A 24,387-nucleotide genomic window follows, 5' to 3' on the forward strand; every position below is an offset into this window, starting at 1 on the left:
ATATTAAATGGGACTCAATATAATCTATGTATTAAAGTATCTACATGTATACAACTCAGTGGCTTGGTTTAAGCAAGGCAATTCAAAGATCTACCCTAAGGATGATCTCATCCAGACACCCCAGAAACAATGACCCCAAGATTACAAGCTCCCACCAAATCCTTATGGCCAATCTACTTTCTAGACTCCACCTCAACCAAGAGCTCAAGGAGTCAGAATTCAAAATTGAGAGACTACATTCTACTAAAAAATACAAAAGCCATCAAAACAAAGAAAATCCAGTAGAAAGATAAGATCCTTACATAACTATTTATATCATGGGGCAGGTGGCCTAATAGGTAGGTGTCATTTGCATCTGGAACAGAAAAAGTATGTTCAAAGTGGCAATCACGGAAGGTTTCCTAAAAGAAGCAACTACGTATTTTTAAAAAATAAAAAAGCCTACCAACCTAAAACATTCCAGACAGAAGTCTTCTGTACATTCATGTCTATGAGTGCGGGGAGAAAAAACAAGTTGAAGGCAGATACATGAACTTCCTATCCACCCTATGGGATATCTGTAACAGGGTAAAACTTATATAATGTGTGTACAGAAGAGCACATGGGTCTTCCAATAAGTGAAATATGATTCTACATGTTTTTTCTCTCTGCCACTACACTTTCAATCCTCTAGTTGCCTCATCTCTTTCCAGGAATAGCCTCCTTATACTCTGCTCTCTTCTTTTTAGATAGATAATTAGCATCACAAATCACAGCATCAGTGCCACCTCAACAGCATGCACTTTACTGCATGGCACCTGGCATTAATGCTCCTGTTATCTGATTTTAGGAATGATTATTTCAAATACTTTAGATAAAATATGTTTTCCCTCTCACTATACAGAATGATAAATGATTTGCAAATAAATATGAGTCTGCGCTTCATATGCCAATGGGTAAACAATCCTCCTGCTTCTGTGGTCCCTTTTATTACTTGAATCCTGAAGAAACTATTTTGCAAACAGCATGGCTGCAAAATGACATCTGTGTGTTCATTAATGCATCATTTCCTCTGCACAGAAGCCCTACAACTGAAATTTAATTCTAATCTTTAATTGAACAAAATTGTTTTCAGATGACAAATTAAGGCAAGGAAACCACACCCAGTACAGAGCTGCAGCAAGACGGAGCTGCACCATCTCTTCTCCATTGTGGAGGAAAATGGCAACAAAAAATTGACTGTGAATTGATTTTTCTCTCATTGGGGGGAGGGGGAGAGGAAATAATTTGTTTTTTGCGGTAGTTTCATAAACAAAGTGAATGTGGAAGTATTTCAATTTTAAAAAATCTCACAGGAATTTATCCAATGTTGGAAGAAAGTCCAAATTATGGGAGACATGGCACCTGCCTGACATGTTCTGAATTGCTTTGAAGGTGAAAAGTGTATTTGGGTTTAGAAATTACAATGTGTGCTGGGAGCCGTGATTTATCTTGTGTGAGGCTGAGATTCCTACCTGCACACGACTTCTTCGTATCAGAACCTAGCCCACTGCAGAGGTCAGCCAAAGACAGAGGGCAGCAGATTGCAAGGTTGAGAGGCTTTTGAGCCCAGAAGGTATACAAAAGCCAGAAGGCTGTTTGGTCAGCCTCTCCGCAAACCCAGGACTGGTAGATTTAATCGCATCATGGTGCTTTTTATTTCTCTGTGGCTTCATTTCAGCTTGGTGTGTGGAGGGGAATGCACACAGTCTTTCCAGCTCTCAGGCATGACTGCCACACTACTCAGTCTAGCTGTGGCAACAGCAGTAGACTTTTTTATTAGATGCAATCTCCATCTAGAACTTTTCTTTTTAAAATTTGTGTAAGTGGGTGATCATATAAGTTCAGAATAATCATTACAGACACAGTTTCTGTCAGTGAAACTTACACTTTTGGAGAATCATAAAACTCTTCAACAATACGAGACTCTTATACACACAACAAAGCCTTAGAAACGTGCATACAATTACCAACCTTTGTGGACCCCATAACCAATTTGTGTCCTGTATATTTATGTGAATAAATACAGCTTTACATACATACATGCATATGGATGTATACATCTATACACAGCTACATGCATATGTATTCATAAACACTACCACTCTCCCGTAGTTCTGATTATCTTTAGAAGACTCAAGTGAGCAAGGAAAGGTCATGTGTGGTAGGATTCGGTAGTCCATAACTAAACTGTCTCAGATATCTCTTTACCAATAAGACAATTTCCTGGCTCAGGAAGCAATTTTCCAAGCACACTTTAAAAAGTTCAGCTTGCCTGCACCAAAAGAAATAGAACTATCCATTTAATATCTGGTTCCACAATTTGTCCTCCAGACAAACTTAGGCAAAATCCTGTGCCTTTTAATATTTTTCTGAGAAGAGTGGCTTAAAACAAGTGCCTTATCTGGAGTAAAGCCAGCTCACATGAGTGGGTCACATGGGGCTATCTCTCACCTCCAGAGCTCAGATATACCTGTTCATCTCCCTACTGACCTTTAAGCTTCCTTGCAGTACACCTACACACACACACACACACACACACATCTCAAATAATTTGTCTCCACTCTAATTTGAAGATGTAATGTCAGTCTGAGAACGTGGGCTGAAATCTCACATAAAACTATGTGTGGAAAAGCTCCTGATAACAAAATAAGCAAAAAATTATCAGACCTGCTTCCAGGAAAGTCTCATTCCACAGGAACGCTTGCAAGTGCACAACTCTAAAATCTGACTGTGGATATGCAAATAATTTCTGTCCTTTGGAGAAACAACCCTCAGCCACTTCCTTTGAAGAAGTCACGTTTCTGTGTCTTTGTTGATTCATATCACCATTACACCATATAAATATCTTTGACTCCTCCCTTGAATCTGTTGTATCTGCTTGGTTCCCTCATTTGAAAAGTAAGGTAAACAAAACTGATGACATATTTTGCATCTGTATGAGTTATAATTTTACCTTTTTAATATTTTTTTTACAACTATTACAGGTGATATTACTGGGGTTCAAGACAGAAAAACAAACTTGTCACTAGCATGTTTATTAGACAAAAGGAAGTAAAGTCAATTGAAGGAAAAAAAAAAAAACCCACAGGAAAACTAGAGTAGTCATTTCTAAAGACCTTTTTAAATGGAGTGCCCAACATTAATTCGGAAGTTACATGAGAGACTAACTCAGCAACTTGGTTATAAATTCAAAGAAGCAAAGCCCTCTTCTACTAAGTAGAACATAGCAAGCCAACTATATCACCTAAGTCTAAAAAATGTGAGGAAACCATACTTCAGGATTGGCAATTCTAGGACACTCCAAGGAAGCTTTAGAGATATTAAGAAATAATCATTTATCTGAATTAACATTCCACTCCAGATGAGGTAATTAATTAGGCAAAAGAAAACAATCCTTAGTACTTTGCTCTGATAATTAACAAACGTTAAATCTGCCATTGGTAATTTACTACACTGGGAACAGAAAATTTCAATTGTTCAGCCTCAACCTGCAAGCCTTTTATCTCCTTGCAAGCTTTTTTCAATAATCCTTTATCAGCTGACATTAAGGAAAGTACAAAAGCAGTGGGGCACTGCTCAAGATGCTTACTTAACCTTTAGAACTGCAAGATGGTACAGTGTGTGCATTTTTCAAAGTGACAGGCTCCTATATTAAGAACATCCAGACAAGAGAACCATTTCCCTCCCAAAAGAAAAGAGACTATAGCATCCTCCCTATTTTCCCAACCACCATGCAGTACACTAATTCTATGTTAATCCCTGTGCCAGAAGACAGCCAAAAGCCATTTACAGGTCCTTCAAGCACTGCTTTCAGAATATGGTAAAATCTTGAAAAGAAACGGGGGAGGCGCAGTATTACTGCCCACCTCTTCCTCCAAATGAAAGGAAAGGACATACTGAATTCTGCTTTTTTACTAACTTGAAGCCTTGCATAAAAATCTGCCTAACAGCTTCAGCCTGGGAATCAGCTATTTTTTTTATGAAGCTGCACTGCTTATGAGGTGGGCTTTGTTTTGGGTGCTGTGTTACATTTTCAGTGCTTCCACCCTCAGATTTTGAGTACCATGCCCATTACAATGAAATATGGGCCTCTGATTTAATAAAATCAAGAAATCAAACTTGTGAAGTTCTTTCACAGGGAAAAGTAGCCTGTGAATAATCAATAGCTTTAGAAATATCATGTGACCTAAACAAGCTTTTGTATGAATCAGTTGACACTGCAGAACTCAGTACCCTCTGAACCCTGTAAAGGAGAATGCCTGTGGGAGCTGGAATTCAGCTCGGAGAGTCAATGGCATTGGCATAATTAGAGAGCTCACTTTATAGACATTCAACATTCTGTTGGGTTATGTGGAGGGGGAAAAAAAAGCAACATGCACCCTTGTGTATGCAATAGCTCTTTACAACTGAATCTGAGGAGAGAAAAGAGAGAAGTGGAACAGGGCCAGTGACAGACGGACCAACTCTGTAAGTAGAAGGGTCTTGCCAGGGTTCCCTGGTAAATTGTGATTCCTATGCTTGTGTGGCGATGGCATTAGGGGTGGGCTTGGAAAAGGCCATGAAGGAACTCCTGTAGTGGTCTGGGTGGTGGTTCAATGAAAATATATCTATATAAGAATTTGTTAAATTATCCCCGAGGATTAGAGCACTTTTGTTTGTTAGTTATACCCATCTAAATTTAAAAAAATATACAGTTCCGAACAAGGTTTTTACAATCTGTAACTAAAAGCAGCATGCACCTGTCTCCTCATCTAAATATCACCATTGTATAGTGGAAATAACTCAGACTGACTCGTAGAGCTTTGGCCATCACTAGCTATCTGTCCTTTTCCTGTTGTGCTTGGACTATCATCCTTAAAAAGGAGATACCTAGCTGGCTGACTCTTGAAGTCAACTAATTAGTAAAAAACTCTTCTAATGAACCACCAGGAAACATGCTTAATAAAAAATGTTCTTGTTCTCCTAAATGTTTTAATCAGGCATTCACAGCAGATTAAAGGTTCATGCCTATTTTTAGATAGAGGTGACTAGAATGGCCAACAGCTACAAATGCATGAGCATAAGTCTAAGAATAAGGACCGCTAACAACCACTAGCAGAGTGTCACTGACTGTGTTATCTTGTGCAACATTTCATCAAACTTTCAGACCAGTTTTCAGAATAGATGAAAAGACAATTATCATGTAAAGCAGAAGATATGGCAGCTAACACCTTTTGTTTTAATTTAACAATGAACCATAATGTGATTAACATGTGAAGGTCTTACATATGATTTTCCACCCTAAATAACTTCTTTCTATTTTTAAAATAACTTTAAGTATATCTGAAGAGACTTCCCCCAGAACCTTTTATCCCCCTCCCTGCAGCACTAGAGACAGAAGCCAGGGCTTTATACAAGATATGGAAGCATTCAACCACTGAGCTACGTCCCTTCTCCTTCCACAAGAGCATTTTTAAACTCCCTTTTTGTTTTGGTGTTACTAGATATTGAACCCAGGGGATGCTGAACTATATCTTCAGCACTTTTCACTTGAAACACGGTCCTGCCAAGTTGCCACACTGATCTTGACCTTGCAATCCTCCTGCTTTAGCCTTTCAAAAGCATGATATCCTCAACTGTTATAGAGCCTTTTTCAATTAATTGCTTTTGCTTTCTTTTCATAATGTTGATTATGATTTCCCTAACAAGCCTTTTTGCTTCAATGAGCATTGCATCTAGAATGATGATGAAGATGCTGTAAGAATGGACCCTTTCTATGTAGTCTGTTCACTTGACAACTACAATGATTTCCAGGAAGTTAAGGCAGAAATGACTAATACCTACAGGATGTCCAGTTCTACACAAAACACTGCCAGAGCAAAAAGAAGTAAATTCAGCACTCAGCCTCTGGACACAAAGGGTTCCTAGTAGATGCCTAGAGCAACCCCTCTCTACCCAAAGGAGTATAGCAGGCCTGGTGGCTACCCTCTGAAATCCTCTTTGCACTTCAGATGTTCTTCTTCTTCAGTACCTTCACTTCTCTTCCTTGTTGCTAAGATTGTTTTGCAACCCATCTACCATCTCTCCTCTGCTGGCACCCAGTGAGAATACAGGAAGGGACTAGAAGGGACAAAGAGAAGAAACTACTCCATCCATTCTATTCTCAGCCTAAAAAGGCTCAGCAATGCAGTTCTTGAAATTAAAGGATGAAACAAGATTATCTACTTTGGGTGCCATGGCAAGGTAGAGACTTACCATGAAGGACAGAAGTCCATCATTTTATTTTTATAGCTGGTGAGACCAAGAGGAGATAACAACATCAAAAGCTAGGATAGGTGAAGCTTAGCTCCTAATTTGAAATTTGAAATTTGAAAAGGAGTACAGGAGATGGTTAACAAAGTCTTGACGAACTTTTAGGCTATACCCTGATTTTTAAAACTATTATTGATACTTTCAAGGCAAGGACATCCAGGTGATTGTCCTGACAGCAAAACAGCCACAAAGACTTCTTCTGCTTCACTAAACATATAAAAATGACATCTATTTTGGTGTGTGTCTGTTTTTGAGACAGCATCTCACTGTAGTTCAGGCTGACAATGAACTCACTATGTAGCTCAGGCTGGCCTCAAACCTGTGGTGTCTCAATCTTCCAAGTGCTGGGATTACAGGCATGCACCACCATACTGGGCTGGCATCTATTTTGAACCTACAGCAAATAGAACATATACCCTGAGATATTTCTCAATAAGGAATGATAAATTTTCACTGACATACCCACATACTAGGTCCTTGTGACAAGCATATGTAAGAGGCATATGTAATATGGGAGAACTCAGGATCAGATGAAGATCAGGCACAGCTCATCAAACCCCACACTGCTAATACTTGTGCTCATGGCAACAAGATGAGCTTCAAGGTCAATCAGAATGTCCATATGCAATGTATAGGCATAGAGGAGGCCAAAAGTTCACTCTTGAGCTTGCTATAATTAGCACCTTAATTATATAGCTGAGGAAAAAAAATCCTTTAGCACACTGGATCTGCCACCTGGGCAAGGGGCGGGATCCTTACCAAGTAGTAGTCCAAAAGTGTTAATTTAATTCCAACTATTGGGAAACATCATACCCCTACATGATTGTTAATAATATATATCAGTTATATGTTTATTTTAAAATGAAATCAAAGCTGGCATGATGGAATATATCAATAGTCCTAGCACTTAAAGAGACTGAGGCAGGAGGATCCCAAGTTTAAGGCCAGGGTAAACTACACAGTGAGTTCCAGGCCAGCCTAAACTACAGTGAGAGTCTGTCTCAAGGAAAGAAGGAAGGAAAGGAGGAAGCAGGGGGTGGAGATCAATTTCAGCTACTTACATCCACTTTATATAACAAAAGAACCACTTATATCTCTAGCACAATAAATAAACATTTTCAGCACTCATCATGACACTACTTTCTTTCAGATTAATAAATAAAAGCACTTACATAACCTACCCTATTATCAGAAAGAAGAAAACTGTCTGTCTTTATATTGTCTTCAAGAGAGTTTGGCAGCAAGTCTAGTATCAGACCTCTGAGGGAGAAGTTACACAGCAAAGATAACTCCCAGTGATTCTGCTGTATCAGCAGGACTTTCATTTATATAACGCTGTCAAACAAGCAAATAAAAGCCAACATATAGAAATAATACCTCTCAGGGGTCATTTCCCAGACTGCCTGCTTTGTTATAATGCAGCATCCAAGGGTATGGATTTCATTAGATATTCCAAAGGGGCTGCTTAGCTTGAGGGTAAAAGGAGGAGTCCTCCAACCATACATTTAAATAGACTACATGTGCCTTACTTTCCACAATTTCATCACTCCAAGATACCTAAGACCAAAGGAATGAGAAAAAGAGTTTATGGATTATTGGGCACACTAAGTTCTCTTGTTTTCTCTTTCTTTTTCTTTGTCATTGATTTCTTACATAAGTAGTGACTTATTTGGTGTGACTTAGAATAGGAAGCTAGAAGATGAAGCCCAATGAAAACTGGAGACCTAAAGGTCTCCTATTTATAATACCAAAGAAGAATAAGTGGTACCACACATGAAATAATCAGAAACAGATTGCATGAATCAGGATCAGTGGTTTGCTCGTTCATTTTCAGTAACAAAGATTCAAGAAACCAGCTAAAAACTGAGAAGAACATGTACTATGGAAGTATGCTTTTCCAGTGGCCAGCTTTAAGGCACCACGTCTTCCTTAGAGATCACTTTCTCCCTACCAGCATCCAGGCTGAAGGAAGAAGTCTCAACAGTGAGTCTCTGGCTTCAGCCCATTCAAAAGAAGTAAGGGATCCCACTTGCCTTCTTAAGACTCAGCCTACTTCAGACATATTGGAGTCACCCCACAACTTTGATTTATTCCAACTACACAGAAGAACTACAATTGGGAAAACAGACAAGTTCACTATGTCTCAGTCAAAAGGAGTAACATTTTAAAAATGAAAATCATCCCATTGCGAAAAAAGCCAACAGAGGGTACATAAGACTTGTCATCCTTGCTGACCAGAAGCAGATGCTAGTTAATACATCCCTATTACTGATGAAGAAAGGGTGAAAGCCTAGATGAGGGGCCCCTACAGAAAAAGCCCATAATTCTCAGGTCTTCAGTTTCCTTTCAATGAAAAGTGAAACAAATAAAAGTCTATCTATATAAAGGCATTCATTGTAAATTAACTCTGGCAGTTATACAGTTAATAACCAGTATTTGAGGTCTAGAAAACTAAGAAAAAAGTCATATGAATTAGATAAAGCAGTTTACAAACCTTTACAGAGTCAAACTAGGGATGGACAATATTAAGTGCTTTGTCTACTATTATCAGATGAGAAAACCAAAACATTCTGCAAAGAAAGAATGTGAGACTGTAATGAAATAACAAAATTAGAGAAAATCAATACTTCTATAATTCATACCATCCCAGCAGATATCAACAAAAACTATGATTAAGATGCAGTCCTGATGACACAGTAATAAGGGCTAAGGTTTTCAAGTTATGAGGATGAATTCTACACTTGCCTCCATCACAAGAGGCACTGACCTCTACAGGTGTCCCATTTCTTGTCTGTAAGGTCACCGGGTTGGGCAAACTGATCTCTAAATGCCTATCTAGTAACAAAATTCTGGGTGCTGGGGATTTAGCTCAGTGGCACAGCGCCTGCCTGGCAAGTGCAAGGTCTTGAGTTTGATTCCTGGTACCAGAAAAAAACCAAAAACAAACAAAAATACAAAATTCTGTGATTCTTTAGACATAAAATAAAAATACTAACTTCACAACAGCAAGATCCATTTGGTATTTAGCTTAACCATGAACTTTAACCTCCACTCTACTTTAAAACCTTAATTTTACACAGGGTAGGTACATCAAGTGGGGCCCATAAGTAATTTTCTTATAGATAAGAACCTTCCTTTAATCAGCATTCAGTATCAAGGACATTATTATAATTATAGTTATTATTATTATTGCTATTATTATTTTGCAGTTTTCCCATCATAAAATAATCATGAACTTGGGAAATGAGCCATTCATCAATAAAGTCTACTTTGCATTAAAAAATAATCAGTATTCCCTCAAATATGGAATGTAGAAAAAAAACATGTTATCAAAGTAGAAAGGAGACTGTTAGATAAGAGGAAGGAAGCCAGTGGAGTAGAAGGAAGAATAATGAAGGATAATAAGGGAACAGATATAATCAATGTTACATGAATGTATTAACATGTGACAATGAATTCCAATTCTGTATAATTAATATGTGCTAATAATATATATGGAGAAAAAAGAAAATGCACTTAATACACCATCTGACAACACAGTACACTATAAAGTATCTGTTGTTTACCCTCGGGATTATGTGGCTGACCAAGCTGCCACTTGCTGCAGTTGCTTAGCACTGAGAGTATCCTACTACATATGGCCTGCCTAGGGAAATTTTTAAATTTCAAAGTATGCTTTCTACTGTTCATATATATTGCTTTCATATCATTGTAAAGTAAAAAAAAAAATTACAAATCAAACCACTGTAGTTCAAGGATCTTTTGTATTTATAAATACTCATCTTGTAACCATATTGGTACTAAATGCCAGACAAGATTCATGGGCTAACAGAATGGAAAAAAATAAACAAACAGTAGATACTGGTATACTTATGTTAAGAATTATCAATATCTTTACCAAAATTAAATCAAACTATCACTGCTAGGAAAGTGGTGGGCTAGGAAGACAGAAACCCTTCAGGTAACTGTTCAACAAGAGCCAAGAAGTCTCTAATATGTGGACTCAACCCCATCTATGCCAGTAAAGGTGACATGAGGGGCCAGAATTCTACCTGTACTTGTCCCTTCTCCCCCAAACCTTCCAGCACTTAGACCATGTCAGGGGAGTCTGAGGGGGAAGCTGACACTTTCACCTCTCACAATAACAAGCTGCCACAGATTAACCCCATTATGTCAGTACAGCTGTTCTTCTACCTCAACCAGTGTCAACAAATAAGTAGATAAACATCATGTGTTTCATATGTATAACAGAATATTGATCAACCTCAAAAAGAAAGTTCTAATACATGCTATGACATACCTAAACTTTGAAAAGAAAACATTAAATGAAATGATGCAGACATGACAGGACAAGTATTTCATGATTCAGGTTGCATGAAATCATTAGAATAGGCAAGTGAGAGAAACAGAAGGAAATCAGAGTTCCCCAAAGGCTGAGGGGTAAAGGGAAGTTACTACTGCTTAATAGGTACAGAGTTTCTGTTTGAGGTGAAAACACATGTTCAGGAAGGAGACAGTGGTAAAAGTTGTACATCATTAATGTATTTAATGTCACTGGACTGTACATTTAAAAATGATAAAAAGTGAGAAATCTTAAGTATTTCTTCAAGTAATAAAAGCCTGAGAGTATGTCATCATAAAATTAGACTAAAAGGATTAACTGTGGAAAATAAATGAACAGCACCTCAGGGATATATAGAACTGTCACAAAAGATCTAAAATTCTTGTCTTTCAATTCTGAAAAAGACACAAGGAAGACAATTTTTTAACTTGCATCTGACAAAGTAATACTTTCAGAAAGGAATTAATTGTCCCTATTTAGAGATGATGCTCTTGTTTACATACAAAATCTCAAGTAATACCAAAAAACTTCCTTAAATTGAGTTCTGCAAGTCAAGGATATAAGATCAACATATAAGTAATGTGTATTTCATTATATTTCAGTATGTTCACAATGAACACATGGAAAGCAAAACTAAAAATACAATGTCATTATAATGATTTAGAAAAAATGTAACAATTACACACAAATCTAACAATTATAAGGATTGTATGCTAAAAATTACAAAGTGCTGAAGAAAAAAAATCAAAGATAATCTCAATAAAAGGAAAGACAAAGTGTTCATGAATTGGAACGCTCAATATAACAAAGATGGCAAACCATTTAAAATTATTATTCAGATTTAAGGTAATTCTCCTCCAAAATCCCCATAAGATATTTATAGGAACTGACAAGATTATTCTAAAACACAAGTGGAAAGACAGGCTTAAACAGAAAGGAATCAGAATAACTAAAACTACTTTGAATGAGAAGAATCATTATATGATTCCAAGATTGATTACAAAGCCATATTAATCAATAGTATAAGCTAGATATTGTTAAAGGGACAGAAACACATCAAGGAGACACAGTAAAAACCTGAGAAACAGTCACATACACAATTGTGGCCAATTGATCTCCCTCCCCTACCCTACCCCACACACTGGGACTTGAACCTAATGCCTTCTCACTGAGAGACATAACCAGTGGTTTACTGAACAAAAACAAAAAACAAAACAAAACAAACAAACAAAAAAACCCACAGAGTCTCCCTGCATAGTTCAGGCTGGACTTGAACTCACTACTATTCAGTCCAGGTTGGTCTAGAACTCCCTGAAATCCTCCTGCCTCAGCCTTCTGAGTGTTATGATTAGACATGTACTACTGTTCTCTGCATTTACAAAGTTGCAAAAGCATTTCAGTGGAGGAAAGGAAATCTTTTAAACAAATATTGCTGGAGTAATTGGATAATTCACAGATAAAATAGTTATATACATCAACCTAAACCTCATAACTGTTACAAAAATTAACTGGAAGTAGGTTACAAAATTGAATATAAATTTTAAATTATCAAATGAACACAAATTATTGAAATAAATTTAAGATGAACACACAGGATGAATCTTCAGACTGTAGGATCTCATCAAGTTTTGTACATGACACCAGAGGCAGAATAAAATAAACATTAGAATACATTTCACATAAAATTCAAAAATTTTGCTTTGTAAAGGACTCTTATGTGAATGAAAAGACACAGTGAGAAAATATTTGTGAACCAATGCAAAGTACTCATATCTAAAATGTATAAAAAAATTCAAAAGTTTATAGTAAAAGCCAAACAATTCAGAAAATATAGGCAAAAATAAATAAACTTTTCATCAAAAAGGGTACACACAAGTGGCAAGTTAGCAGTTAAGTGTTCAACATCACCAGCTGTTAAGGAAATAAAAAATAATCAAAATGAGCTATCAGTACACACCTCATTAGAATAGCTAAATAAAAAACAATAGCAAAACCAAACCCCAGGGGCTTGGGATGCAACTCAATGGTGGGGCACTTGCTTATTAGCATATGCAAAACCCTGATCCAATCGCCAGAAAAAAAAAAAAAAAAAAAAAGAAAAAGAAGAAGAAAAACAATTACTAGCAAGTAGTATTTTAAAAAAAGTGATCCTCTCAAATATTACTGGTGGAAATGTAGACTGATACACCCACTCTGGAAAACTTTGGCATCTTTTAAAAGCTAAACATACACTTACCATATGACCCAGCAATAGTAATTTTGGACATTTATCCCATAAAAATGAAAACTTATGTCCACACAAAACTTGGAAATGATTCCTCAAAGGGGCTGTATTTATAATAGCCCCAAGCTAAAAACAACCAAAATGTCCACAGGTGAATGATTAAACAAATTGTTGTACATCTATCTGTATCACAGACTACTGCTGAGCAATAAGAAGGAAGGAACCTCTGGTATAAGCAACAAGTCTGATGGATCTCAAGGGCAAAACGCTAACTAACAAAGCTGAAGTCATTCAATCTCCAGCATTTTACACACACACACACACACACACACACACACACACACGAAGCTGATCTTAAAAGGCTATACTGTATACTGAATTTCATTTATAATAATGTTTGTATTTATATAATACATAATAGCTTGTATTTATAAAATCTATAGTAATAATTTTATAATACATTTTAAAACAAAATTATAGGGATAGAAAGCAGATTAGTAGCTGCCAGAAGTTAAGGACACATAAGAGGTGTATATTACTATAAAGAGGATCATAGCATGAGGGAGAAGCTTTATGATGGTTACACAAATGATAGTTACAGTGATAGTTACACAAATCTATATATGTGCAGAATAACAAAGAAAAACACATACATTATAGTAGGTGAAGGGCATACTGTTTCTCTCTATATATGTTCGTAACTTCTTTGAATCTGCAATATTTTTTAAACATTTAAGTAAATAAGGAAAAAATTCAAAAAGTTTGACAACTTGTCAAAAGTTGTAAAATAAGTAGACAACAGTTCTTGAATACTTGTTAACTTGCTCCTGTTTTTAAGTGTACTCTGATACGTTTCTTCTGAAGATTATTTAACAAATAAAACAAAGGGGGGTATTAAGAGGGGGTAAAGTCCACTTCCAACGTAAACATAAAAGTCAAATAAAATAGGCTGACTCAATTTTGCACACAATTGAATGTCAGTCATGCTGGGTATATGGCTTATCTAATGTTCCCTCTCTAAACAGTCTGAAGAAAAAAAAGGAAAGGAAGAGATGGGACTAATATTTCACAAAATCCTCTGAAGTAGAAAAAAAATGTAATCCAATAAATACTGCTTTGGAGATGCACACAGAGTAAAGACCGATAATGATAGGGTTTACCAGGGGGCTCTTGAATTCATACAGCTCTGGTTACAGGTGTTCCCCAGGTACCTGGGGATGTTACTGTAGTTGGAAGTATGTTGGAATCAGACGTGCTGTCACGTGCATAAGTGCACATGCAAACGCGTGTACACGTGCACACACACACACATCCTTATTTAGTCACAAGCCCTTAAAAGAGAACAAACATTTAATTCCCTTGTAAAACAGATGAATGCTTTATAATTTACTAGCAGCTGCTGGCAGCAATGTGCTGTGCTCTCATATTCCTATTAAGCAAGCTGTGGCTGATTTATTAAAAGCTTGGATACATCAAAACAAATGACTGAGACATCATTATAGTACTATTTACAACCCTTTAATAGGGTTATGGGTAGGAGCAATACAGTACAGACTGCAATTGGCTTCTCTTCTGTTAGGAAGAGCTGTTTCCTTGGATGGGAGCAGCTTGTCTAAGGTAAAAAGACTCAACCCTATAAGGAAGGAGGAATATGGGCCAACTTTGCATATAGCAAACAATAGAATCTAAGACTCATCTGATCCCTAGTGGCTTACAGATGGCTATTCTTCCTGTGCTGTGCCTCAGTTTCTCTCTTTGGAATCAGAAGGCCTCCCCTTTCCAAAATAAAAATAGTGGGAGAAGGAAGACCCTTAGAAGAAACAGAGGAAAGAAATGGGGAAGAAATAAGAGGATCACATAGTAGTACTTCAGTGGGAAGACGGCATGGACAGAGCTATCTGAGATGCTAGAGATGAAGTAGGAGCTCAGGCCTCTGCAAGTTCAGAAAGCTCCAGCTTCCTTTCCTCTGACCTCATCCTTCATCTCTTACTCCCTGTTCATTCTCATATTCAAGGTCTTTCTCTGAGCTTTCTACTTTTTCTAGTATTCTAACTGAGCAAAGACTTCAGTCAAGTCTTTTATTATTCTCTAGTTGCACTGCTGAGCTTATCATTGTTGATAAAAATTATTTTACTCCCAAAAATTAATGGAGGAGAAGTTTATTTTGGCTCACAATTTGAGAGGTTTCAGTATATGGTCAGCTGGCTCCAAGGCAAAAACATTATGGAAGAAAGGCATGGCAAAGGAATGCTACTCAATTCATGAAATAGGAAAGCCAAGAGGAGAGAAAGAACACCAGAGAGGAAGGTGTCAGGGTCCTCACATAGTTCTCAAGCTTAAACCATAACCCACCCAGAAAAGTGCTTTACTAATCTCATAGGCAGCTTTCAAGATAATCAAGTCACACCAAGCTTACTTAAAAGTAAGCTCATAGATTGTCATTCTTGGATCCACTGCTAGGCATAACTTAAAGAAGAGATGATCAACTAGAAGAACATAACAAAAGAAGCCCAGTGGCCCAAATCTCTGCAAAGTCACCTTTCAAATTCTGTTCTTAGAAACTTCATCTGATTGCAAACCCAGTAAAAACCCAGTGACTGCCAAAAAGGCTAATGTGATCTTTGCTGCAATAAGCGAGTTTCATAACCCAGAATAATCATAACAGTAGTCAACTATGTTTTCTCCTCTGTATTTTCAGACCACACTTGACAGTGAAATGTTTGTGAATAACAGTATACCTGAGGCAAAATGTATGTGCGATATAATTTAACAAAGGTACAAATTCCCCAAGCCCCCACAAAACAAACCAAAAACAAAAACAAAAAAATGTCAATTTGAAAAATAATCATAAATTTTAAAATGATACAGGAGGAAAGTGGTTTAGTCTAAACTCTCATTCTAAAGCAAGAGATACCCAGAAGAGTGAAGTGCCTCACCTTATGTCTCTTGAAAGCAAAAATTATGAGTCATTTATTTTTATCTCAAGAGCCTGTCCACCAGTGAAATGTCCACAATTAGTGTCAAAATAGAATCATGATTTCAGTCACAGGAGTTATGTCAATTACACGATTAGCTGCTCTGATTGGATTGGTGGAAAACAGGAGGAAGCAGTACAAAGAAAAGGATCTGAGATAGTTAAACAAACTCCACTCATTCCAATTCTGTCTAGGTTACCACAGGGCCACCTCAAGTGGTTCTAGTTCATCAGCAAAGCTTTAAAGTACAGGACATCTCCTTCATCTATGAACACCCCTCACTGACGTGACTTCTCTAGGAAAAGGCCAAAATCATCTTTCTTCTTCCAGATCGTCATCTAATTCACATTATATAGCCATGTATGATCCAATGAACTAAAAACCCAGGGAAGACATGCATATTTGTGCATCTTCACACTCAAGACATTCCCACAAGCACATCAGTATGGCAGTCAATACTGTATTGTGCTTACAGTAATGAGATCAGCCTCAGGAAATCAAGCATGAGTGCTTTAAGCCAAGCATGCTTGTCTTGATTCTCTTTAACAGTGGCTGGGGGAGGCAATAATGGAGCAGAACCCAATTCTGGTCAGTGAAAAAGATACAGACAAATTTCCTGCAGGATTCTGGGGAAAATATTCCTCCCTAATAAGAGAAAAACAAAAACAAAAAGGATTCGTTTGCTCCTGTCATCCTGACTTCTTGTTTAAGTTCCATGAAGACACTGTTCTTAGAACAAATATAAAGATCTATCCTAGAACCAGTAGGTCACAAACTTAAAGGTGAAATCTTATGAACAGCAGAAGGAAATGAAAGGTGAACAGAACTTGAATCTTCCAACCTATGAAATCTACTCTGGGACCTCTCCTATTCCTGACTCCTTGTCACAGTACTTTATAAGTTGTATTTTCCATTACTTAAAATCAAAAGCTCCCTGATTGTGCCTATCTCCACTACCTTATTGAGTTCATTTTATAGGATGGGGAAAATGGATTTCTAGACAGCTGATAAGACTGAGGGAAACCAGCGTTCACAGGACATGATGTTAGGTAGTATGTAGCACAATTCAGAGTCAAATGGAAGGGGAGTAGAGGAATGAAGATTCTCAAAGGCCAGAATTAAGAACCACCCGTAAGACTAAACCAATTCAAGCATTCTAGCATGCTCTAGGAAACACCATGGCTGGGGAGCTAAGGTCTCCGGAGTAACGCTTGTGTTCTTGAAAACCCTGAGTGTTTCACTTACTCAAATATTATGCTTCTGCTTTTTAAATATTTCCATTTAAATGTAGATTTTGACCTTCTCTCCAATGAAATATTAATATGAATATAAAATATATATTACTCATCATCTGCAAGAGGGGTGTCTTTCCAGTGTCTGTCATGTTTCCTCTCTGGTGCCTTGGGATGACTTCTGAAAACCATGACAGTTTTACCTGCTGAACCCATCTGTGCCACAGTCCTTTAAATGACTGAAAATTACAAGGTCATATCCTTCTTGGACACATTTCTGGATTTGTTTGTATCTGATTAATTTCTTTTATCCATTATCAGTAAGATTACATTGACAGATTTCTTACAGCAATAACCATTTAAGTACTGGGAAGGCAAAATGAAAACTGTCTCCAGCAAAACAAAGTAAAGGAAAGGCCAATTTCATTTGAAATATCTCCTTTCCTAAGTAAGTATCCTATATTAAGATTAACTGAAGCTTCTATTTCTTTCTAATAACTGTAGCCTGTTAAGGAGGATTTTCTTTAAATTACAAATTGTTCTACTCATTCAGCTTTATCATCTTCATTATTCAATCAACCAAATAATGACTAGAGGAATAAGTAGTATAACAAGGATTGGCCAGTATGTGAATTTTCCCCTACTTATTTCTCCAGCTTAATCACTCTAACATGATACAAATATACTATTAAACAAATCACTTTCAAAGCAAAAGTGCCCTAGCACTAACTGCTGAAAATAAAGAAATTGTAACCAAGAACTGAAAAACCTAGTGTGAGGTCTTATGATGTTCTTGGTTGTAGACTTCTACACAAATTACTTCACCTCTCTGAATCTCCATTTTCTCATTTCTACAACAGCATGTTCGTTTCTCAGTTCTGCTGCAAATCCTGTCAGGTTACCACAAGAGCTAAGCCAGCAGAAAGTACCCTCATTGATAAATGAACCATCTCAGGAAACATCCTCTAAGGGAGTCTGAAATACTAATATTCTTCCTGTTATGCTGAAACTTGGCCGGCTAACAAACACCACAGATTACTGTTGTGTTCTGAATCATCCTTATTTATTCTTTTAGTCATACAATCAACACTTTCACTCATTCAACAAATATATACTGCATACTTCCCATTTTCCATGCACTGCATCAAATATTTAGTGTTGAACAACACAAATAGTCCTACCCTCACAGGTTTATGATACTCTCCAATAAACTTGCTGAATTCTGACCTCTTTTGTACACTCCTTTTTTTTCTTCTTTGCAATCTTAAAATCCCATGTTTATTACAAAGGTCAGTGGTGATTCTTATGGTGAGCTTATCAGTAGGATTTCTGGTAACGAGCATGGGCACCAGGGCCTCCAAACTGTTTGGATTCGCAGTGACAGGGATCAGCTATGAACAGGGTCCAGTCGTACTGGAAAAGAATATCTTTGATCTCTTTCCTGGAAGCCTCATCCACATATTTCTGGTAATAGGCCACCAGGGCTTTGGAGATGGACTGGCAGATAGTATAAATCTGGGCCATATGACCACCATCCTTCACACAGACGTGGATGTCAACACCAGCAAACTGCTCCTTGCCCAGAAGCAGAACAGGCGCCAGTAACTTGTACTGCAGCATGCGTGGCTTGATCATCTCCAGGGGACGCCCATTCACCTTGATGAGGCCACTGCCCCGTTTGCAGTATGCCATGGCTGTGGCTGTCTTCTTGCAATGGAACACTTGCATGGACTGCAGCAGGCTCTGAGATGGCAGGGTTGCTAACGCAGACTAGAGCTCCTCACAGTGCAGTGCCGCAACCAGAAAAGGATATACACTTCTTGTTGAAGAACTGTGTCTTAAAACCAAACCCCTTTGTAGCCCCCTCTTCTCTAACCCCTCTCACCCCACCTCTCCACTGCCCCACCCCCGGTCACCTTTCTCATTACTTTCCATTTAAGCATGAATGTCCTTCCACTAGTTCTGGAACCCAAGTGTCTTAGTCACTTGATATTCACAACCTAAAAGGAGAGAGGCTTATTTTAGGTCATTTCATAAGTCTCAGTTTTTGCCTAGTCAGTGGCCTGGCCAGAGGAAAGCTGGTTACATCATGGTGGTCAGGAAGAAGAAAGGAAGAGCCAAAAGGGAGATACACAACCAGGCCCTATCTCTTAACAGCAAGTCAACTGAGGCAACCGCATAGTCCTGATCAGCTTCAAAGACCCTGCCTCACAGTATATGAGGCTCTTAGGGGACATCTAGATATAAACCATAACACAGAGGAATCCATTATATTCAGTTCACCTGATAACATTTCATATAACATTCCATGTATCATTCATCCATAAAATACTTATTGGCTACATCTTGTAGGTTTATAGGAAGAGTTAAGTACAACAGTGCTATTCCAAGTGTCTCTTTTCTAGGCCTGGATCATACTCCTGAATCACAATCTTACCCCAGACAGCCTGCCCAGAGCTACCTATTACCTAAGTGTGACAAGGGCACCAAATATAGCCGTCTGCCCACATTCTGTTGGGATACAATCTTGCCCCATACTTGGCACGCCCTCCATTATCAGTCCACATATAAACTACACTCGGGCTCCCACCATCAGTAAACTCCAGCCATTATGCTTGGCTATCAATGAAGCTTTATACCTCTCTGACATACTGAGCTGGGATAGGCATCCCACCAGAGAGTCAGACTCTGGGAATTTTCTGCTCAGCATCTATTTCTGGTAATCCTACCACTTTGTTTCAATCAACACACTCGACTCAAGCTAGCTGCTGATGTCGCAACACCACAAGCTCAAAATTTTAACTTTAAAGTCACTAGCTAAAGGAACACAACCAGAAAAAATGCATCTAACCCACTCAAATAGGTAAAGTAAGAGCTATTCACCCATACTATTGGGTTGGACAGTGAACAAACCAACCAACTTTTGAAGCAGTTGATTTGAAATTAATGGAGCAAAATACAGCCCACCCTTCCCTGTTACATACTTCTGTGCTTTAATGGCTAAATGGCTAAATGAACTAGCCTTTTCAATAATTTCCTTCATAATATCAAAAGAAGAGGTAAAAACTTCAGGTGTTTCTAAAAACAACTCATTCTCTGAAGGAAAAATCTTAAACATATTCTAAACAGTAAAGAGTTCGATATTTGTACATACATACTATCCCAAAGTTTTCTGAAAAGATTCACACCAATTGGAACATGCTCATCTGCTGACATGTTTGTTACAAAACCAAACTCTCTCATCTCAGCATTTCATTCACTTCTTTATAAGCCTTTTTAAACATTCACTGAGTTTTTGCCCAGATCACAGAGTAATACTGAAATACAAGCACACTTCTAGCTAAGGCACACTTTTCTATTTTTTTTTTTTTCCTTTACATTCCAAATCCTTTTTTGGGGGTGGGGGGGAAACAGAGTCTTGCAAAATTACCCAGGCTGGTCTCAAATTTGTGATGCTCCTGGCTCAGTTTCCAGAGCAGTTGGGATTATAGCTGATCAATACCACGCTGGGATTACACATAAAATATTCTTAACCATTATCTGATTTCTAGATAAGACAGTTTAGATAAAGTATCTTCAAACATGAATGCATGAATAAGCTGGAAAACTGAAAAATTACATGCGAACTTTTCTGTGAATGCATAGCTTTCAAGAACTAACACATTATTCAAAAGTTTATGGAAAAAACAAACAACAACAAAAAAAAAGATAGAAAAAAGGGGCTGGGGATTTAGTTCAGCTGTACAGCGCCTGCCCAGCAAGCGCAAGGTCATGACTTTGATCCCTGGTACTGGAAAAAAACAAAAAATAAAGAAACAAAAAAAGACAAAAGTTTAAGAACATGTCCCACTGTTCTCTATGCTAAATCAATTATTGTTTAGAATATCTTTAAAATTTTTTCTTTATAGATGTTTAATCTTAAAATCACTACATCATCACCAATGTGAGCATTTAGTTTGTGTGAGCCATTCATGTGGTAAATAATATGGCCATAATATGCCACTATGTCATTATTCACCTAAACAGCATTTTGTAGCACCATATTATACTCACAGATATGAACCCCAAAAATGATAAATAATTTGCTCACCTCTAAGTGACACAGTTAATTATTTGGATTAAGGCAGCCCTATTTTGTTCCTTAAGAAAAGTTTCAAACATACTGAAAAAATGAAATGAACATCCATATGCCTATTATTTAGATTCAAAACTGTTAACATTTTACAAAATTCACTGTATCTACATACTCACTCTTATCTTTCATAGAATTATGTACAGGTGAATTGCAGATATGACACTTTTGTGATAAAATTCTTAACATGCATCTGTTAATAATAAAGACACTGTTCATCTAACACAAGGAAAATGTCACACCTGACACATAAACAGCAAGTTCCTAACGTCATCTGACAGCCACTCCACACTCAAATTTCTGATTCCCAGAATACAGGAGGCTGAGGTAGGAGGTATATTGTGAGTTCAAGACCAGCCTGCACTACAAAGTGAGAGCTTGTCAGAGAGACACTGACAGACAGATAGACACAGACAGACAGACCACATTTTAAATTTGTCTGGTTATTTCTTCCTAGTGTGGATTAATTTGGTTTCTCTAGTCTTGTGTTTTCTGTAAACCTGGTTAGATTCAGTATAAACATTTTCAGTAAAACTATGCGTTGGGAGACATAATGTACTTCACATTACGTACATCACATCAAGAGGCTCAACTGTGCAGGATACCCTACCTCCTGTGATCTAATAGGTTTCAGCACTTAGTTAAGGTGGTAACTGTGATTGTTAAAGGCATTCCCTACACTTTGGTGGTAACTGACAGGGTAGTCTGTAATACCCTAAGCTTGTTCTGCTCTTCGAAACCCTTTCAACTTACAGTTTTCTAATGATGCATTGGCCTGGATCAAATTTCATGATCAGCTGCAGATGCTGACATGTTAGTACTATGTTTCCATATACACATTACCTGCCCACCTCCTCAATACTGAGGATGGAACCTAGGGCCTTGTACAAGCTAGATAAGCTCTCTGATACTGAGCTATATCCATATTCATCCCCATCCCTTTAAAAATACATGTAAACTTAATTTAACTATAATTAAATTTAAATAATATCTTAACACCAGACTGTTTTGCTTTATTTTAAATCAAGGTCTCACTAAGTTCCCAGTTCTGGCCTCAAACTTGGAATTCTCCTGACTCAGCTTTCAGAGTAGCTAGAACAACAAGTGTGTGCCATTACATCAGCTCCTTTATATCCTGTTTGCTAGTATTCACTTATACAGTAGACTTTTCCCTTATCACCTATAGAAAATCTAGTTACTCATTAAAGGCACAGAAAATGCTTAACTCTTTCCTTTTATTTCTAATTTTCATTATGAGGAGTTGGCATTATAGTCATTCTCAGTGGCATCAATAGCTTCCCTCTCTCATCACCATGGGTTCATGAATTATTATTTGTTCAGTGTTTTATATTCAAGTGAGATCATCCTCTTTAATGCCTAAATCATCTAAATTCTGACCAGTGGAGCCTCTTCAAACTGTGAAGTCCACTATTCTTTCCAACTGCATTTATTATACTGAATTCAACAAAGCCATATTTATTTGCTTAATCACACCATCCTGTGTGCTTCACAATGCTTCTCCTAGTGGAATACTTCACAAGTATGTGTTTTTATGAAGCACTTACTCTACTAATATCAGATATTTTAAATTAATACTAAGCAAATGAAATGTCTATTAATAACCTCAAGGCTGGGTGAGAATCTTAATTTTGTGCCAGAACTTAATCTGAACAAAAGCAATAGACATTAATAAAACATAATTTAACTGGGAAGTGCTCTTTGGAACACAAGATTTTGTTATGTTTCCTCAATAGTTCTTTCTTTATATAGACCTATTCACAGACACAGAATCAGAGCTTATGTTAGGGACCAACCTAAACAGTAGGAAGTATTCAAGCTAGGAAAAAGAAAAAAGTTTAGCAAAGCAATATGTTTTCAAAAACACGACTAGTGGGCCTGCCCCACAGTTTCCGAGTCATTGGTCTGGGTTAGAAGCAAAGAATTTCTACTCCTGACAAGTTCCAGGGTTTAAACCACTGGCACAGATGGATTCCTATTTTTCATCTCCTCCTTTATTTCTCCCTGTCTCCTCATCCCCATTATGATCCTAGCTTTCCTATCCTCTACTTTCTTGTAATTCCTTCAGCTACAAAAAAAAAAGGGGGGGGGCAAATATACATGCCTGCTGCACCACTAGTGAACCCACAAGGAATCGAACCTGAGCCCTTGATGTGATTCTTTAGTCTTAGAATTTGATTTTCACTTCACACCACTTTTCTTTTCCAACTATCTTTACAAAAGAAAAAATTGTCATGGGGGTGGAGTTTTCTAAAAAAACTAGATTTTTTGTTTTGCCCATAACTTTCAAAGGGGATATGAGCTTTAGCACAGTATCTTTCCTAACATGCTAGAATACCAAACAAGTTAGCAGGAGACAGTCAAAACTAAGGTCCCGATATAGAAGACATATCAAGTCACATTTAACCTATTTTACCTATGCATTTACACCTACAGTTTGGAACCCTAAAAAGTGATTCAAAAAGTTCTAGGAGTGAGGATGTGGCTCAGTGGTACAGCACTTGCCTAGCATATGCCAGGCCCTGGGGTTCAACACCCATACCCTCTCTCTCACCAAAAAAGGAAAAAATTCTACTGACATTTACTGAACTACTGATAATCTTCAGAAATGATGCTCAGAGCTGTAGGCACAGATGAAAACCTGGATGTAGTCTACTGGGTCAGAGACTAAATCAAGTATTCACAACACAAGCAGTATTTGGAATGTTGACTTTGAGGCATTGTAAAATATCTAAGAAAAGGCAGTTAAGTTCTGCAAGTAACTGTTCACTAGATGTGTAGATCACAATACCAACTCCATCCCATCTATTTTTGGTGTATGTGGGGGCAGGAGGGTCAGACTCTGGTGAAGTCATTTTTCAACACATACCTGGATTCTGATTATGCACAGGAACCTTACAAACCAGTAATAATGCCCCTAAAAACTTCACAGTTTTCCTCTGTTGGGTATGCCAGCAGAGAATGGGACCAGATCTGACCAGAAATAACCTGTTTCCTATCATGATTTTAATTTTGGCAAAAAATATATCAATCTGAAGATAATATCCTTAACTAAAGCCAGGATTTAAAACTATAGTCCAACTAAGATAATTGTACTACCAATTTTTACTAGTTCACTGAAAGTAACAGTTAGTGTGTATACTGTATGATCA

At 37.5% G+C, this 24,387-nt stretch overlaps 1 protein-coding gene and 1 pseudogene across 4 annotated transcripts in view; both read right to left on the reverse strand.

The window, feature by feature from the left end:
* Positions 1-24,387, reverse strand: part of Auts2 (autism susceptibility candidate 2) — a gene marked incomplete in the record, with an annotated part of 1,123,237 nt that overhangs the window by 873,462 nt on the left and 225,388 nt on the right.
* On the reverse strand, positions 18,403-20,301 carry LOC102029589 (annotated as a pseudogene).

Source organism: Chinchilla lanigera, unplaced genomic scaffold (assembly GCF_000276665.1).
Source record: "Chinchilla lanigera isolate Chin_1 unplaced genomic scaffold, ChiLan1.0 scaffold00055, whole genome shotgun sequence".
Taxonomy (NCBI): domain Eukaryota; kingdom Metazoa; phylum Chordata; class Mammalia; order Rodentia; family Chinchillidae; genus Chinchilla; species Chinchilla lanigera.